The sequence below is a fragment of the Crocuta crocuta genome, unplaced genomic scaffold (assembly GCF_008692635.1).
Source record: "Crocuta crocuta isolate KB4526 unplaced genomic scaffold, BGI_CrCroc_1.0 scaffold56, whole genome shotgun sequence".
In the NCBI taxonomy this organism is placed as follows: domain Eukaryota; kingdom Metazoa; phylum Chordata; class Mammalia; order Carnivora; family Hyaenidae; genus Crocuta; species Crocuta crocuta.
This window is the reverse complement of record NW_027531334.1, coordinates 6,594,897-6,615,093: the sequence shown is the minus strand read 5'-3', so window position 1 is coordinate 6,615,093 and position 20,197 is coordinate 6,594,897. Positions and strand designations below refer to the sequence as shown.

The 20,197-nt window shown below is 35.5% G+C and overlaps 1 pseudogene; it reads left to right on the top strand.

The window, feature by feature from the left end:
• The first annotated feature begins 424 nt into the window (after positions 1-424).
• On the top strand, positions 425-6,637 carry LOC144238122 (proteasome subunit beta type-3 pseudogene; annotated as a pseudogene).
• Positions 6,638-20,197: the final 13,560 nt, after the last annotated feature.

The following is a 20,197-nucleotide window of genomic DNA, read 5'->3' as shown; positions in this document are numbered from 1 at the left end:
GCTGACAGCTGGGAGCCTGGAGCCTGCTTCAGATTCTGTGTCTCCCTCTCTCTGCCCTTCCCATGCCCATGCTATTTCTGTCTCTCCATAATAAATGATTTTTTAAAAAATTAAAAGAAAAGGTGAGACCTTGTCATTTGTGACAGCATAGATGGACCTAGAGGGTATTACATTTAGTGAAACAAGTCAGACAGAAAAAGACAAATACCATATGATTTTACTTATATGTAGAACCTAAGAAACAAAACAAATGAACAAACAATCAGGACTCTTACATACACAGAACTGGTGGCTGCCAGAGAGGAGGGGTTGGGTGAAATAAAGGAGATCAAGAGGTACAAATTTCCAGTTATAAAATACATAAGTCATGGAGATGAAAAGTAGAGCATTGGGAATATAACCAATAATATTGTAATAACATTGTATGGTGACAGATAGTGACTATAATGATCATGGTAAGTATTGAGTAATGTATAGAATTCTTAAACCAGTGTTATACACCTGAAACTAATAAAACATTTTATGTTAATTACACCTCAATAAAAAATAAAGCAAAGAGAGGAAATACAATTTCCTAATAATAATTATTGGATTATTTCCTAATAATACAATTATTAGTCCAGGTGGTGACCACAGATTTCCAGAACATCTTTCCCATGGCTGACTGGCTGTATATCAGATTGGCTGGACTCACCATGAATGTCCAGTCTACTGCCTTGCACCTCAAGTTCTGGATGAACCTATATGAGTAAAGTATGGCTGGCAGATCAAGCCTGAAACCCTCATGAACATAGTAGGCAACCTCCTTTCTGAGAAGTAGTTTGGCTAGTACTACACTGAGCCAGTAATTGCCCAATTGGTCCCAAAGATCTTTAGGCCCTTCAGTGCCCTCTAGATCTCATCAGCTACCCGATGGTGACTGACAACTTTGTGGTCAGCAGCACATGCAATAAACAAATGTATGGGATATAGGAGTCCCTTTGGGAGACAAACATGAATCTAGAGCACCTGTTTGAATCCACATTACAAGCTATGCTGAAAGCTATGGACCAGAATGCAGTGTCAGACATGGGAGTCATTGGTCACATCACTGAAAAGGACAAAATCACCACTAGGACACTGAAAGGGACTTATCCTCAGTTCCCAGAGCCCACTTTAAAAAAGTTTTCTTTCACACACACACAAAAACACCTCTTACATCACACACAAAAATTTACTCAAAATGATTAAAGACTTGAAGATCTAAAAGCATAAAACTCTAAGAAAGTAAAGGCAGTAATCTCAGTGACATCAGTTTTGTCAGTGAGTTTTTGATTTGACACCGAAAGCAAAGGAGACAAAATAAAAACGAGTGGGACTACGTCAAACTAAAAAGCAACTGCACAACCAAGGAAGCTAAAGTAGCTTTAAAAAAAAAAAAAAAAAAGCTACTGTACAACAAAATGGAAAGGCAATGAACTGAATGGGAGAAAATATTTGCAAATCACATATCTGATAAAGAACTATTCAAAACATAAATTCTACAACAACTACAAAAAAATTTGAATTAAAAAATGGGCAGAGGATCTGAATAGACATTTTTCCAAACAAGACATACAGATAGCCAACAGGTACATGAAGTTATGCTCAACATCACTAAACATCAGGGAAATGCAAATCCACAGAGAGATACTTCATACATATAAGAATGGCTGGTATCAAAAAGACAAGAAATAACAAGTGCAGGTATTCATGTTGAGAAAAGAGAACCCTTGTGCACTGCTGGTACAAATGCAAATTGGTGCAACCACTGGAAAACAGTGTGGGATTTCTTCAAAGAATTCAGAGTAGAACTACCGTATGATCCAGCAATTCCACTCATGTGTATTTGTCTTAAAAAATGAAAACACCGATTTGAAAAGATATATGCTACTCATGTTCACTGAATCATTATTTACAATAGCCAAGACATGGAAACAACCTAAGTGTCCGCCAATGAATGAATGAAGGGACACACACACACACACACACACACACACACACACACACACAGAAATGTTAATCAACTATAAAAAAAAGAATGAAATCTTGGCACTTGTGACTAAATGAATGGACCTTGAAGGCATAATGCTATTACAAAAAGGCAAATACCATATGATCTCTCTTTTATGTGGAATCTTAAAAAAATAAGCTCATAGGTACAGAGAACAGACTGGTAGTTGCATGTGTATATGGCAGGGGAGGAGTGTCAAAATGGGTGAAGGCAGTCAAAAGGTACAAATTTCATTACAATATAAGTCATGGAGATGTAATATACAGCATGACAACTATAGTTAGTAAACTGCATTCTATATTTGTTAGTTGCTAAGAGAATAGAACTTGAAAGTTCTTGGGGCACCTGGGTGGCTCAGTTGGTTAAACATCCGACTTCAGCTCAGGTCATGATCTCATGGTTTGTGGGCTCGAGCCCCACACTGGGCTCTGTGCTGACAGGCAGCTCAGAGCCTGGAGCCTGTTTCAGATTCTGTATTTCCCTCTCTCTCGGACCCTCCCCTGCTCATGCTGTCTCTCTCCCTCTCTCAGAAATAAATAAAACATTTTAAAAAATGTTTTTTAAAGAACTTGAAAGTTCTCCACAAGAAAAAAAAAAACGTTAACTATGAATGGTGACAGATATTAACTAGACTTACTGTGATTTCATATTATATGCAGATATCAAATTATTACATTGTATGCCTGAAACTAATGTCACATGTCAATTATATTTCAATAGAAAATTTTAAAAACTCTCTTAAAGATGAAGTTGAGAAGAAAATATGACCATTAGTTTTACTTCCAATTTCACATAGCAGTAGAATGTTAAAAATAATTTTATTACATAAAATATTACACCCCATAACACTTGATTGATCCATTTGAACTACATGAACTTTAATATAATTTTTAATACTGCCTAACAAGGTTGAAAACTGACAATGATCAAAGAAACTGAAAGTTTTGAAGGTATGTAGGAAAGATGCCATTTCCACTTAGGAGATAAGAATACTGAGGAAGTGGTTTACCCAAGTTTGTACAACTATTAAGCAGTAGAGCCATGATTCTAATCTAGATTCCTGAGATCAGAATCAGTGTTTTCTCTTTATAACATCAAACTACCTTTTTAAACAACAAATTGTCAGGATAAATCACATATTATGCCACAAAAACAAGTCTCAAAAATTTAAGATTAAAATCATAACACCTTTTCTGACTACAACAGTATAAAACTAAAAATCAACTCCAAGAAAACTGAAAAACAAAAACAAAACAAAACAAACAAACAAAAAAAAACAGAGACTAAACAACACTCTACTAAACAATCATTGGGTCAGTGAAGAAATCAAAGGAAATAAAAACATACCATGAGACGAATAAAATTGAAAACAATACTCCAAAGTCTATGGAACACAGCAAACACAATTCTAAGATTATAATGATAGAAGCCCACCTTAACTAACAAACAAACAAAAATTTCAAATAAACAATCTAATCTTACATCTAAAGGAACTAGAAAAAGAACAAAGACCAAAGTTAGAAGGAAGGAAATAAAAGTCGAAGCAGAAATAAATAACAGGTTTTAAAAATAGAAAAGTTTAAAGAAACTAAGAACTGGTCCTTTGAAAAGATAAACAAATTGATAAACATTTAGCCAGAGTCAAAAGAAAGGGGGGGAACAAATAAAGTTAGAAATGAAAGAGAAGTTACAACTAATACCACAGAAATACAAAAGATCATTTAAAAACTACTATAAACAATTATATGCTAACAAATTGGACAAACTAGGAGAAATGGGTAGATTCCTAAAAACATAAAATCTACCAAGACTAATCAGGAAGAAATAAAAATTTTGAACAGAATGATTTCTAGTAACAGGATTACTAGTAACAAAATTTAATCTAATCAAAAAACTCCAAAACAAAAGTCCAGGACCAGACAGCTACACAGGTAAATACTACCAAACATTTAAAGAGCCAACACCTATCCTCAAACTATTCCAAAAAATTTGAAGAGGAAGGAATGCTTCCAAGCTCATTCTGTGAAGCCAGTATCTAAACCAAAGACCATACAAAAAAACGATTGTGGGCTAATATCCCTGATTAACATAGATGCAAAATTTGGCCACAAAATATTAGCAAATGGAACTCAACAATACATTAAAAGGATCATACTCCATGTCGAGTGTGATTTATTCCAGGGATGCAAGCCAGGTTCAATATCTGCAAATCAATGAATGTGGTACACACACCATTTTAACAAAATGAAGAATAACAATCCTACAATCATCTAAATAAAATTAGAAAAAGCATTTGGCAAAGTACAACATCCATTCATGATAAAATTCTCCACAAAGTGGATATAGAGGGAATATTCCTGAACATAATAAAGTCTATATATGACAAACTCACAGCTATCACACTTAGTGGTGAAGAGTTGAAAGCTTTCCCCCTAAGGTCAAAAACAAGACAAGGATGTTCACGCTCACCTATTTTATTCAACATAATATTGGAAGTCCTAGTCACAGCAGTGAGCCAACAAAAAAATAATAAAACGCATCCAAATTGGAAAGGAAAAAGTCACTATTAGCAGATAACAGGTTACTATACATAAAAAAAATACTCCTAAGGATTACACCAAAACAAAACCAAAAATTAGAACTATTATGTGAATTCAGTATAGGTACAGGATATAAAATTAATATACAGAAATCTGTTGCATTTCTACACACTAATAATAAGCTATCATCAGAAAGAGAATTTAAGAAAACAGCCCATTAAAAAATCACATCAAAAGGAATAAAATGCCTAGGGACAAATTTAACCAAGAAGGTGAAAGATCTAGACTCAAACTGTAATGCATTGATGAAAGAAGTTGAAGATGACACAAATGAATGGTAAGGTATACTGTGCTCATGGATTAAAAGAATATGGTTAAAATGTCCACATTACCTAACTCAATCTACAAATTCAGTGCAATCTCTATCAAAACCCCAATGGCATTTTTCACAGAACTAGGGCAAATAATCCTAAAATTTGTATAGAACCATAAAAGACCTACAGTAGCCAAAGAAATGTTGAGAAAGAAAAACAAAGCTCAAAGTGTCTTGTTCCTGGATTTCAAAACAATTTGGTACTGGCACAAAAACCAATACATAGATTAATGGAACAGAATACAAAGCCCAGAAATGAACTCATGTTTATATCATCAATTAATCTATAATAATGGAGTCAAAAACATACAATGAGGGAAAAGACAGTCTCTTCAATAAATGATGCTGGGAAAACTGGACCACTTTCTTATATCATATATATATAAACTCAAAATAGATTAAAGACTAAAATATAAGATCTGAAATCACAAAACTCCTAGAACATAAATAGTAGGTTTCACATTGGTCTTAATATTTTTGGATCTGTCACTTCAGGCAAGGACAACAAAAGCAATAACAATAAACAAATAGAACTACATCAAACTAAAAAGATTTTACAGTGAAGGAAACCATCATGAGCAAAATGAAAGGGCAACCTTCTCCCAAATGGGTGAGAGAAGATACTTGGAAATGCTATAATTGATAAGGGGTTAACATCCAAAAAATAGAAAGAACTCCTAAAACTCAATATAAAAAATCCAATTAAAAATGGGCAAAAGAGCTGAATAGACATTTTCCCAAAGACATGTAGATGGCCAACTGGCACATGAAAAATCTTCCACATCACTAACCATCAGGGAAATGCAAGTCACCATGAGATATCAGCTCATACCTGTCAAAATTGTTGTTTCTTGTCCTTTTGATAATAACCAGTGTTGGTAAAGATGTGGAAAATGGATAACTAGACATACTGTGGTGACCATTTCTTAATGTATATAAATATTGAATCATTATGTTGTATACCTGAAACTAATACAATATTGTAGATCAATCAACACACACACACACACACACACACACACAACTTGCAAATCACCAGGTTGTTTCTATGGATACGTGCAGAAGTAAAACAACTTTAGAATAGTATTATCGTAGGGAGTTACTTTTCTAACTCAGAACAAAGCCAAAATTATAGTATTTTTATTTCAAAGTTGATGGTGTATGATTAGCACTTTTAAAAGGCAGTATACAAATGCTTCACCTTTTAATTTCAAACCTCATATTCTTCTTTATAACATGTATCTATGGGGTTGTATCATTTTCTTAAACCATGAAATTTTACAACCACTATTAGGATTCCAATATTGCAGTTACACACTTTTGCATTATGAATAATCTGTCAATGTGTTATCTCAGCTTAGATAAAATAGCAGTGGTGTAAGAAACTAGCATCATAGGCCTTGATTTCTGTCTTTGTTATATGACAAAAAGCAAGGCTAATTATAAGCCATAGTTATGAAGTTTGTATTGTTTTAGTCCCAGAAAAACCATTTTAATGCTAAATGGCTGTCACAAAAACCATGTTTCAGCAACTAACGGTGATTCACTTTAACTGTAATTCCAATTAAGTGTACTGTTTTAATTGTGAACACATTTATAAAATTATCAAATCATTACAAAATAAACCTAAACAAAAGTTCAAAACCAACATACGTTTATTGGGTACTTTTTTTTTTTTTTTTTTCCAGATAACCAGTTCCTCTCACTGCTCTCAGCCCAACTCTATAAGTCAAGAGTTGATAAGCTCTTTGAGGGCATGACAATACTGCAGGTCATTACATCAGATTATGGTCATCATGAGTGTTTAATGAATATTGTATGAGAGTACTATTTTTGGTTTTGAGTGTATCAAGAGGCACAGGACAAGGTTCCTGGGAGAAAGTAGCTGAATCTAAAGTGGAGAGCAAGCATCTCAAGTTCTCAAAGATAGCTAGTATTATAATGCAACATACATTTGGTGCCAAATGAATGACACAGACAAGTGCTATTATAAGAATTTGGTCATTGTGAGATGGGTGAATCAGAGTTTCTCACTGTAAATGTTGAATTAGCTCTTGCTGATTTTCAATCATATTAGGACTTACCTGAGGTACTCTACACATGGAACATTCTTTCTTTAGACTACATGCTTCACTCCTCTTTCAGTTCTCTGCTCAAATGTGACCTCAGAATAGCTTTCTTTGACTCCTGTGATGAAAACAGACCTCTTCTCTACCACAGATACCATTTTCTCCTTTTCACCTAAAATTCCGTTGTTTGCTTATTATTTTTTTCATATATAAGATTCATGACAACAGAAATCTTCATGTTATCTTGTTTATTATTTGTCTATTGCCTAAAACGTTATCTGCCATAATGTAGGTATTCAGCAAATATTCATTGAGTAAACGGGCCTTGTGAATCAAATGAAACTTATATAATAGGACAGAATAGCCATTCTAGGGAAAGACAATGGCTTAAAAAACAAGTGCAGCCTAGAGCGTCTTTCAATCATGGTTTATAGGTGACTTTCTATACCCTACCTGGAAATTTCAGTAAAACCTGGAGTACTTATAGTATCACTGATACTGTAGATGACTGGGCTTGACAGTATTGTAATAATCCCTAGTCAATTTGTAGCCAGTGAGCCTTCTCCTGAGTCTTTCAATTATCCCTGAGTACGCAGAATAAAACTTGTTAAAGAGGACTTGGTTAGATCCCTAGAAATAAAATTTTACAAGCGATAAGACAAAGGTGTTGATGAGGTGTTCAAAATGATTGGCTTATTTTTCAGGATTTCCGTGAACAAAAAAGAAAGACTGAAAATTATGACGAAAGTGAAAATGAAGCCAAGGGATAATTTATTAAGGTTGATGAAAACTTTTTTCCTTTTTTAAAAATAATTTATTGTCCAGCTAGCTAAACTACAGTGTTGTCATCTTGACTTCAGGAGTAGATTCTCTTGATTCATCACTTATATAAAAACCTAGTACTCATCCCAAGTGCCCTCCTCAATGCCCATCATTCATTTTCCCTACCTCCCAGACCCCCACCCCCATCAACCCTCAGTTTGTTTTCTGTATTTATGAGTCTCTTATGGTTTGCTTCCCTCTCTGAAATTTATTTTTCCTTCCCTTCCCCTATGCTTTTCTGCTAAGTTTCTCGAATTCCACATACGAATTAAAACATATGATATCTATCTTTCTCTGACTGACTTAGCATAATGCCCTCCAGTTCTATCCACGTTGCTGCAAATGGTATGATTTCATTCTTTATCGTCACAGAGTACTATTCCGTTGTGTGTGGGTAATATATACATACCACATTTTTATCCATTCATGTTGATGGACATTTGGGCTCTTTCCATAATCCTGTAATTTAGCTATTGTTGATAGCACTACTATAAACACTGGAGTACATGTGCCCCTGTGAATCATCACTCCTGTAACGTTTGGAGAAGTTCCTAGTTGTGCTATTGCTGGGTCATAAGCTAATTCTATTTTGAAGCACTTCCACACTGTTTTCCAGAATGGCTGCACCAGTTTGCATTCCCACCAACAGTGTAAAAGAGTTCCCCTTTCTCCACATCCTCACCAGCATCTGTTGTTTCCGGAGTTGTTAATTTTAGCCACTCTGACCAGTGTGAGATGGTATCTCAGTGTGGTTTTGATTTATATTTCCCTGATGATAAACGATGTTGAGCATATTTTCATGTGTCTGTTAGCCATCTGGAGATCTTTGGAAAAGTGCCTATTCATTTCTTCTGCCCATTTCTTCACTGGATTATATGTTTTTTGGATGTTGAGTTTTGTAAGGTCTTTACAGATGTTGAATACTAACCCTTTATCTGATATGTCATTTGAAAATGTCTTCTCCCATTCTGTTGGTTGCCCTTTAGCTTTATTGATTATTTCCTTTGCTGTGCAAAAGCTTTTTATCTTGATGAGGTCCTAGTAGTTCATTTTTGCTTTTATTTCCCTTACCTTCAGAGACATGTCAAGTAAGAAGTTGCTGTAGCTAAGGTCAAAGACGGTGTTACCTGTTTTCTCCTTTAGTATTTTAATGGTTATCTGTCTCACATGTAGGTCTTTCATCCATTTTGAGTTTATTTTTGTGTATGGTGTGAGAAAGTGGTCCAGCTTCATTCTTTTCATGTTGCTGTCCAGTTCTCACAGCACCAGCTGCTAAAGAGACTATGTTTTTTCCATTGGATATTCTTTCCTGCTTCGTCAAAGATTAGTTGGCCATACTTTTGTGGGACCATTTCTGGGTTCTCTATTCTATTCCATTCATCTATTTTATTGGTTTTTGTGCCAGTACCATACTGTCTTGATGATTATAGCTTTGTTATACAGGTTGAAGTCTGGGACTTTGAGGTCTCCAGTTTTGGTTTTCTTTTTCAACATTACTTTGACTGTTCAGGGTCATTTGTGGTTCCATACAAATTTTAGGATTGTTTGCTCTAGCTCTCTGAAGAATTCTGGTGCTGTTTGATTGGAATTGCATTGAATATTGTAGATTGTGTTTGGTAGTATCGACATTTTAACGATATTTATTCTTCTAATCCATGAGCATGGAATGTTCTTCCATTTCTTTGTGTCTTTTCAATTTGTTTCATAAGTTTGCTATAGGTTTCAGTGTACATATCTTTTACCTTGTGGGCTAGGTTTATTCCTAGGTATTTTGTGGCTCTTGGTGCAATTGTAAATAGGATCAATTCCTTGATATCTTTCTGTTGCTTCATTATTGATGTATAGAAATGCAAATGATTTCTGTACATTGATTTTATATCCTGTGACTTTGCTGAATTCATGCGTTAGTTCTAGCAGTTTTTGGGTGGAGTCTTTCAAGTTTTCCACGCAGAGTATCATGTCATCTGCGAAAAGTGAAAGTTTGATTTCTTCTTTGCCCATTTGGATGCTTTTATTTTATTTTGTTGTCTGATTGCTGAGGCTAGGATTTCCAACACTGTGTTAAACAGTGGTGAGAGTGGACATCCATATCATGTTCTGGTCTTGATGATATTAGCTATTGGCCTTTTATTTATGGCTTTTATGATGTTAAGGTATGTTGTTCTTTCTTAAAGGATTTTATAAAGAAAAGATGCTGTATTTTATCAAATGCTTTTTCTGCATCTATTGACAAGATCATATGGTTCTTATCCTTTCTTCTATTAATGTGATGTATCACACTTATTTGTGAATACTGTATCAGCCCCGCAGTCCAGAAATGAATCCCACTTGATCATAGTGAATGATTATTTTAATATGCTGGTGAATTTAATTTGCTAGAATTTTATTGAGAATTTTTGCATCCATGTTCATCAGAGATATGGCCTGTAATTCTCCTTTTACTTGGGGTCTTTGGTTTGGGAATTGTGGTAATGCTGGCTTCATAGAACGAGTCTGAAAGCTTTCCTTCCATTTTTGTTTTTTGGAATACCTTGAGAAGAATAGGTGTTCACTCTGCTTTAAATGTCTAGTAGAATTCCCTTGTGAAGCCATCTGACCCAGGGCTCTTATTTGTTGGGAGATTTTTGATAACTGATTCATTTTCTTCACTGGTTCTGGGTCTATTCAAATTTTTTTTCTTCAATTCTGAATTGTGGTAGTGTGTGGGTGTCTATGGATTTGTCTATTTTTTCCAGATTGTCCAGTTTGTTGGCATATAATTTTTTATAGTATTATCTAATAATCATTTGTATTTCTGGGTGTTGGTTGTGATCTCTCCTCTTTAATTTGTGCTTTTATCTATTTGGGTTCTCTTTTCTTTTTGAGAAGTCTGGCTAGGAGTTTATCAATTGTTTATTCTTTCAAAAAACCAGCTTTTAGATTCAATGATCTATATTACTGTGGGTTTTTTTTTTGTTTGGTTTTTTTTTTTTTTTGGATCCTATATTGCTTATTTCTGCTCTAATCTTTTTTGTTTCTCTTCTTCTGCTGGCTTTGGGCTTGCTTTGCTGCTGGGTTTCTAATTTTTTTTTTTAGGTGTGAGGATAGGTTCTGTATTTGGGATGTTTCTTGCTTCTTGAGACAGGCCTGGATGGCAATGTGTTTTCTTCTTAGGACTGCCTTTGCTGCATCCCAAAGTGTTTGGACCGTCATGTTTTCATTTTCATTTGCTTCCATAGATTTTTTTTTTTTTTTTTTTTTGCTTCCATAGATTTTTTAATTCCTTCTTTAATTTCATGGTTGACCCATTCATTCTTTAGTAAGATGTTCTTTAATCTCTATGTATTTGGAGGCTTTCCAGATTTTTTCTTGTGGTTGATTTCAAATTTCCTAACGCTGTGATCTAAAAATATACATGGTATGATAGCAATCCTTTTATATTTTATTAAGGGCTGTTTTGTGACCCAGAATGTGATCTATTTTTTAGAATGTTCCATATGCACTTGAGAATAATGTGAATTCTGCTGCTTTTGTATGAAATGTTCTGAATATATCTGTTAAGTCCATCTGGCCCAATGTGTCATTCAGAGATGTTGTTTCCTTATTGGTTTTCTGCCTGGATGATTTGTCCATTGCTGTAAGTGGAGTATTAAAGTCCCCTACAATTACTGTATTATTGTCTATACATTTATTTATGTTTGTGATGAATTGATTTATATATTTGGGTGTTTCACATTGGGGGCATAAACATTTATAATTGTTAGCTCTTCTTGATGGATAGACCCCTTAATTATAATGCCCTTCTTCATCTCTTGTTACAGTCTTTAGTTTAAAATCTAGTTTGTCTGATACAAGTATGGCTACTCCAGGTTTCTTTTGACATCCAGTAACATGACAGATGATTCTCCATCCCCTCACAATCTGCAGGTGTCCTCAGGACTAAAATGAGTGTCTTGTAGGCAGCATATAGATGGATCTTGTTTATATATATATTTTTAATCCATTCTGATACCCTATGTCTTTTGACTAGGACATTTAGTCTATTTACATTCAGAGTGATTACTGAAACATTATGGACTTACTGTCATTGTTATGTGTAGGTTTTGTGCTTGTGGTGATATCTCTGGACGTTTGTAGTCCCCTGCTTTCCACTCACAGAGTCCCCCTTAGGAACTCCTACAGGGCTAGTTTTGTGGTCATGAGCTCCTTTAGTTTTTGTTTATCTAGGAAGGCCTTTATCTCTCTTTCTATTCTGAATGACAGCCTTGCTGAATAAAGGATTTTTGGCTGCATATTTTTCCTATTCAGCACATTGAGTATTTCCTGCTACTGCCTTCTGGCCTGCCAAGTTTTAGTGGACAGGTCTGTAACTACCCTTATGCGTCTAGCCTTGTAGGCTAAGGCATATTTGCCTCTAGCTGCTTTCAGAATGCTCACTTTTTCTTTGTATTTTGTCAGTTCTACTGTGGAAGGTCATGGTGTTGACCTGTGTTTTTTTTTATTTTGAAGAGAGTTCTCTGTGCCTCTTGGACTTGGATGTCTGTGTCCTTCCCCAGATTAGGGAAGTTCTCAGCTATAATTTGTTCAAATAAACCTGCTTCCCTTTCTCTCTTCTTCTGGAACTCCTAGAATACAGATATTATTTTATTTCATTGAATCACTTAGGTCTCTAATTCCCCTCTCATGGTCTAGTAATTTACTTTCTCTCCTTTTCTCAGCTTCATCATTTTCTATAATTTTATCTTCTATTTCACCTATTTCCTCTGCTTCTCCATTCTTGCTGTCACCCATCTAGTTTATTTTCCATCTCATTTACATTATTTCTTAATTCATCATGACTATTTCTTAGGTCCTTGATCTCTGTAGCAATAGATTCTTTTCTGTCTATGCTTTTTTGAGCCCAGCTATTAGTCTTAGGACTATTATTCTAAATTCTTACTCAGATATATTGTTTGTATCTGTTTTGAGCAATCCTCTGGCTGTCATTTCTTCCTGAATTTCTTTTAAGGAGAATTCTTTCATTTCATCATTTTGGCTCATTTTCTGTCTTTTGTGTGTTTTAATAGCTTGTTTTGTGTCCTGCACCTACAATAGCACTATATTAAAAAGGTGTCATACACTGACCAGGACCTGGCACTTCAGGAAGTGTTTTAGGTGTGTGGTATGCACTCTGCTTTTGCATCTTTGATTAAAACTTTTTTTTCAGAACCATATTTTGGCAGTTTACTCAGATTTCTCCCCAATTACTGCTTGACAACTAGGTATCTGCCAATCTTCTCTTTCCCACCAGGCCTAAGTAGATAAAATCCCACAAAACTGCCAAAAAACCACTGAAGAAATTACAAACCTGACTGCTCATCATTAATTGTCAAAAATCAGTGCTGCTCAGTCTATGCCAGAGATCATCTCTGGTCTGTATAGGTGAGCAAGTATCTCCATTTCTTCCTTTGAGATAAGAAGCAGACAGGGTCTTCTCACTTAGTGTTCTGAATGGTTAAGATTCATCAAAGGCTGATTAGGATGGTAACGGGCAGCCACCACAGAGTGAGGTTAAACACCAACATATTACAGCTTTCACAGAATTTTACTAAAAACTAAACTATTTTAATAGTATTTTTAAATGTTTATTTAAATCTGAGAGAGAGAGAATGCTAACAGCAGAGGGGAAGAGAGAGAGAGGAAAGAATTCCAAGCAGGCTACATACTGCCAGCAGTGTCCAACATGGGGCTCAACCCCATAAACCAGGAGATCATGACCAGAGCCTAAATCAAGAGTCAGATGCTTAACCAACTGAGCCACCCAAGCACCCCAATAGTATTTTTATTAAGAAAGTAATGCATGCTGAATACAGTAAAATTTAAAAGAGAAAAAATACCACCATAGTTCCAGCCCCTAGCATATTTTTTATTCCAACTTTTATGTATATATAATCTGTCTTTAAATCTATATTTAATGTAAAATATCAGTGTATAAACATAATAATAAAACCGTTAATGATCACTCTCAATTACTTGCTCTTGTAAATCTGTCACTGAACTAATTTTTTCTAGTCCTGATCTATGTGCACGTTATTTTTGTCATTTTTCATAGTAAGAACAATCTTTGTTATTGTGTAAACACAAGGATGAAACAAATACATCCAGATTTATAATTCTTATGCCCTAGAGAATTATCCTTAGACCTCCAATTTTAGTCTTTGATTTGGGAAAAATATTTTTTCAATTTTCTTAAGGTAAATGGGTATTAGCAAGAAATTGAGGTTTCCCAGATCTAAATGTATTCAGTCTAATATTATAATAATGGGATTTTCTCTTTGTCGTATACAGGTTTTTATTTTCTCATTTCCCTTTCTTTGGTACCTTTTCAAATTTTTTAAAAATTCTAATTAGTTAGCATATGGTGCCATATTGGTTTCCAGAGTAGAATTTTAGTAAATTCATCAATTTTAGTATCTTTTGGACATAAGAAAGCCTTCTTTTTCCTTCTTAAGTAATAGGATATAAGCAAGGTTTGGATTTTTCTTTATATTTAATAAATTTTATTTATGCATCTTGCCAAAGTTCTTTGTTACTTTTATTTTAGAAAAAGAAATTGACTCCTAAAACTCGTACCTCATTTCTAAAGCATGACCATATGTCGATATTTGGCAGAATATAAATTCAAAGTATTTTTTCTTAGAAATAATTATTTTAAAATGTTATAACTACCTGGTGGTTAATAGTAGGGCTTAGAACTAATAAATAACCACAACTTAAAGTACTCAATGTACCAGACAAAAAAATCCTTAGAGAAGTAGGACTGACATTTTTCATATGTTTAGAATTTAGGGTTTATAAAATTAGAAATTTCATTAAAATGAAATAAAAATGCATTTTAAATCTTCTACATCTGGTTTTGCTGGAGAAGTTGGGATCACTAACACTTTAGTTGAGAAAAGCCATAAAATCTGGTTAAAAAATGTTTTCAAAACATCTAATTAAAAGCATTGGAGAATAATGAGGATAGCCAGGAGTCGAGGAACCATGATTCGAGAGAGAAAGCAAAGCTGTAGTTTTTCCTGGAGGAATTTGTAGGCATAGATACTGAGAAGTAACTAACTCCATACTGCTCAAGAAAGTATTAGATAAGGAACACAAACAACAAAGCGGAATTCATGGCTAATGACAACCAGAACCTAAGATACCATACCAGTGTCTAAGAGACAAAACTGTAGATAGGGGAGACTGAACTTACTGCATTTCCACCCCCTTGAAGCAATGGCCAATTCCTTAACTGCACATGTGTCAGACAAGAATCCAGAAATCAAAAAGAAATGAGTTGCTGAAGCTTAATGCTAAGTGAAGATTTAGGAATTGCCAAGGTTCTAGAGAAAATATATAAAGCAAAAACACCTCCTAGATATGAGGGCAATGTGGCTGCAAATCTGTTACCCTATTGATCACCAGGGTTAATTTGGCTGATCTGGTCAGCTAGGCAGGTGTGCCCTTCCTCCCCCACCTCCCAGCAGCTGTACACTTGGTCAAAGAGGATGGCCTTCTCTGATAGAGGAGGACCTTTTCTTTGATCAAAGGTGTACGAGTAGCTGCGCTCCCCTGCTAGAATCTCCAAACAAGCTCTCGAGGTCAATTTATAGGAGAATATAGGGCAGTCAAGCTTCCAAGACTCCAGACACATTCAAATGAGATGCTGCAGGTCACAATCTGCCTTTCTTTAAAAATAAGGGGGGAAACACCTCTTTTTTTTTTTCTGTCCACAGAATACTCTAGCCACCCAAATTTGTCGGGGAGTGTTCCCTTCCCGTACACAAACCAAGCAATTTTCCCCACTTCCTGGTGGACACACATTTGGTGTCCTACAATTTTAATTCTGATACTAGCTACCTGGAGATAGCATCAGATCTTACATGTTAAGGGCTCGGTTCCACAAGTCTGCTTTCCCACTTAAAGTGCCAATCACAGGTCCAGTTTGTCACCTGAGCTTCAACTAGCCAGGTATAAATCAGAGGTTTCCATTACCCTGGGGTTTGATACTATGCCTAAATAACTCACAAAACTCAAGAAAGCATTTTTGAGTTTTGAGTAAGCAACCTTACTAGGTTGCTGGTTTATTATAAAATGATAACACTCAGGAACAGCTTGATGGAAAAGATGCACAGGGCAAGGTAGTGGAAAGGAGGACAGAACTTCCAGGCCGTCTCTAGGTGAGTTACCCTCCCAGATCTTCCATGTGCTCATCAACTGAGGAGCTCTGTGAACTTTGTAGTTCAGGGACTCTCATGGAAGCTTCAGTACATAGACATGATTGATTAAATTAGTCATTAATGACCAATTTTAAACTCTAACCCTTCTCACTCCCTGAATGGTCCAACTTTCTAATCAAATGATTGGTTCCCCTGGCAACTAGTCCTTATTATCTTTAGGGGTTTTCCAAAACTGGGGCGCCTGGGTGGCTCAGTAGGTTACCAGTCCAACTTCGGCTCAGGTCATGATCTTGCGGCTTGTGGGTTCAAGCCCTGCATCGGGCTCTGTGCTGACAGCTAGCTCAGAGCCTGGAGCCTGTTTCAGATTCTGTGTCTCCCTCTCTCTGACCCTCCCCTGCTCATGTGCTTGCTCGCTCGCTCGTGCTCTCTCTCTCTCTCACACAGGGAAAAATTTTTCTCATTAACATAAAGCAACGTGTAGTTGAAAGAGGCTCGTTATGAGTAAAAAGACACTTATTCTTATCATTTAAGAAATTCTAAGGGTCTTAAGGGCTCTGTGCTAGGAATAAGGAAAAATACCAAGTATATAATTTATATGATAAACCACAATATCTCAAAATTGAAGTTCAGGGCTCACAATTAATACAGGCATTCCCTTGAGAACCATAAGAACACAGGGTAAGGACAAACCAGAAATAGGTCAGACTTGATTGGATCAAAGCAATCTGCTTATGTTCGGTCTTCTAGAAGATGAAATCTCTAGAAGAAGATAACCATAATTTGGAGTCTCCTTAATTTTTTTATACAAATTAAATGCCATTCCATACACACACAAGAATTACCAAGCATGCTAATAAACAGAACTAAAGGACTGGAAAACTAGAGAAAAAACAGACAACAGAAACAGAATCACAGGTATCCCAGACTTCATTATAAGACAAAACTTTTAAATAATTAAGACCAATATATTCAGGGAGACAGATTAAAAGAAGAATTTAATTAAAATTTCAAAACTAAAAATTAAGTGTAATATACTATTAAAGGGTTTAATAGAATAGCAAAGGAGAAGATTGGTAAATAGGAAGATACAACAGTACAAAATATCTAGGCTGAAGCTTAGAAAGCAAAAAACAGAAAATGCAAAAAAGTATAAACGTGAAAACATCTAACATATATGTAATTGGATTTGCAGAAGGATAAAAGAATGAGAATGTTATAAATGTTATATAAAGAGATTGTAACTAAGAATTTTCTAAACTGACACAAAGTGTGTGTGTAAAATGACACAAACTATGACACACAAGTCATAATTTGAAGAAGTTATTGAAACCCCAAGCAACATTTAGACAATAAAGAAGGAGGAAGGAGGGAAAAGGAGAGGGAAGGGAAAAAGAAGAAATTGCTGCTGCCACATTCAGGTACATCATAGAAAAACTGCTGGAAAAATAAGACATCTTAAAGTATTATGAGATGTTTAAAAGCTACAATAAAACCGAGAGCTAATTTTATATAGAAACACTGGAAGTCAGAAGATAAAGCACTAATGTGTTTAATGCTCAAAGATAGTACTGCCAACTCAGAATTCCATTTCCAGTTAACATATCCTTTAAAACTCAGGATGAATCATTATCTCTGAGACTAATGTAAACTGAATTTATTGCCTACAGACTCTCATTTACTAAAGAGAGAGGTTTTTGTTTTTTTTTTTTAATTTTAGAGAGAGAAAGAGCGTGAGTAGGGGAGAGTGGGGGGAGGGCGGGGAGAGAATATCTTATGCAAGCTCCACACTCAGTGCAGAGCCTGACATCCAGGTGCTCCTCATCATCAGGGAAATACAAGTCAAAACCACACTGAGATACTACCTTATGCTGGTCAGAGTGGCTAAATGAACAAATCAGGAGACTATAGATGCTGGCGAGGACGTGGAGAAACGAGCACCCTCCTACACTGTTGGTGGGAATGTAAACTGGTGCAGCCCCTCTGGAAACCAGAGTGGAAGTTCCTCAAACAATTAACAATAGAACTCTCCTATGGCCCAGCAATAGCACTGCTAGGAATTTGTCCACCAACTGACAAATGGATCAAGAAGATGTGGTTTATCTATACAATGAATACTAGATGGCAATAAGAATGAAATCTAGCCATGTGTACCAACGTGGATGAAACTTGAGGGTGTTATGCTGAATGAAATAATTCAGGCAGAGAAGGACAGATACCATATGTTTTCACATATAGGTGGATTAGGAGGAACTTAACGGAGGACCATGGGGGAGGAGAAGGGGAAAAATAGTTGGGGAGAGGGAGGGAGGCAAACCATGAAAGACTCTTGAATGCAGAGAACAAAATGAAGGCTGGTGGGGGTCGGGGAGAGGGGAAGGGGGGGTGATGGGCATGGAGGAGAGCACTTGTGGGGATGAGCTCTGGGTGTTCTATGGAAGCCGACTTGACAATAAACTATTCTAAAAAAAGAAAATGAAAAAGAAAAAACATAAAATACAGAGATATAAAAAAGTGGAAAATTTTGTGTCAGCTTATATATAATATAAATCTTCTATATAGATAAGAAAATGTGTAGGGTGCCTGGGTGACCTAGTTGGTTAAGCATCCAAAGCCTGATTTCAGCTTAGGTTATGATCTCAATGTTTGTGGGATTGAGCCCTGTGTTAAACACCATGCTGGTAGTGAGGAGCCTGCTTGGAATCTGTCTTGTTCTTTCTCTATCACTCCCTCACAAAAATAAATTAACATTTAAAAAAAAAGAAGAAGAAAAGAGGAACAAAGCAAAAATGACAAATATAAATGACATAGAAGTATCGTAGATTTGAATGGCAAATATATTAGTAGTTACATTAGCTAGCAGGAACCTTAATTTTCTAACTGAAAATTCCGTATTTTCAGTATTGCAAACTCCGATTATAAACATAAGACAAATGAAATGAAAACCACCACCATTTTCTATTTTGAAAGGAATCACCTTAAATGTAAGAACACAAAAATGTAGAAATTAAAAATATATTTAAAAATCATATGCAAACACTAACTTAAATATGCTTGGCATAACTGCATTAATGTAAAATAGACCTTAAGAAATATTACTAGGGTTAGAGATAAGATACCATGATAAAAAGGCTCATTTCAAGGGAAATATTATAATCCTCAATTTGGGTATATCTAATAACAAAGCCTTTGTTAAACTAACATAAGTACAATTAGAAATAGATAAATCCATAATCCTTTTAGGATATTTTCTATACTTGTCTCAATAAGTGACAGAACAGACCTTATTGACCTGTATATTACTACTACTTCCAACAACTGCAGAATACATTTTCTCTTCAGTTACACATGAAAGGGTGATCAAAGCAGACCATACCATGTCCCACAAAGCAACTGTCAACAACTTTCAAAGAGTTGTAATAATGTATATTCTCTGATCATAATATTGAGCTAGAGATATCAAAAGTAAACATAAGGACTTCCAGTTTCTGGGCCAACATGTAAAGAGCCTGGAAATCATCACTCCCAGCCTGATAACAAGGAAAATCTGAATAAACCAAAAATCAAGGACACTTCTTAAATCCATCCGAGAATTGAAGTCACCGGCAAACTTTTCTAAAAACAGGAAACAGGAAAATAGAATCAGAGCCTATTGGAAGACGACACTACTGGAACCAGCAAGAGTAAATCACTAACAGGGAAAATGGCTAATTGTTGAAGATTGTGTGAACTAGCTTGAGAAATGAACACTAACTGGGGCCTCAGCATAAGAGAGAGCCCTCCCCCCAAGCCCATGAGTTTTGTGAGGTTTATCTCCAGGAGCACTATCAACTTCTCAGGGTGAAGATAAGAAGTACAAGTGGAATTTTCTCTTAAGACACAAGAAGTTATAGCCAGGTAGGAATGGATTAATAAACTAGATTTCATTACAATTAAGATTTTATGCTTATTATAAAAACCTTGACTTGTGGGACATCTGGCTACAATGAAATGAATTCTCCTTGTGGAGTGAATCCTCTCTACAAAACAAAGTATAGACTACGCTAAATTTTACCCCTCCAATTTTTGGCTCTGGAAATCTAAAACTAGGTTGTAGTCGTGGTTGTCTGAACAAATTCACTAAATATTTCAAACCATAAACTTACAGTGGACGGATTTAATGGCATGTAAATTATACCTCAAGA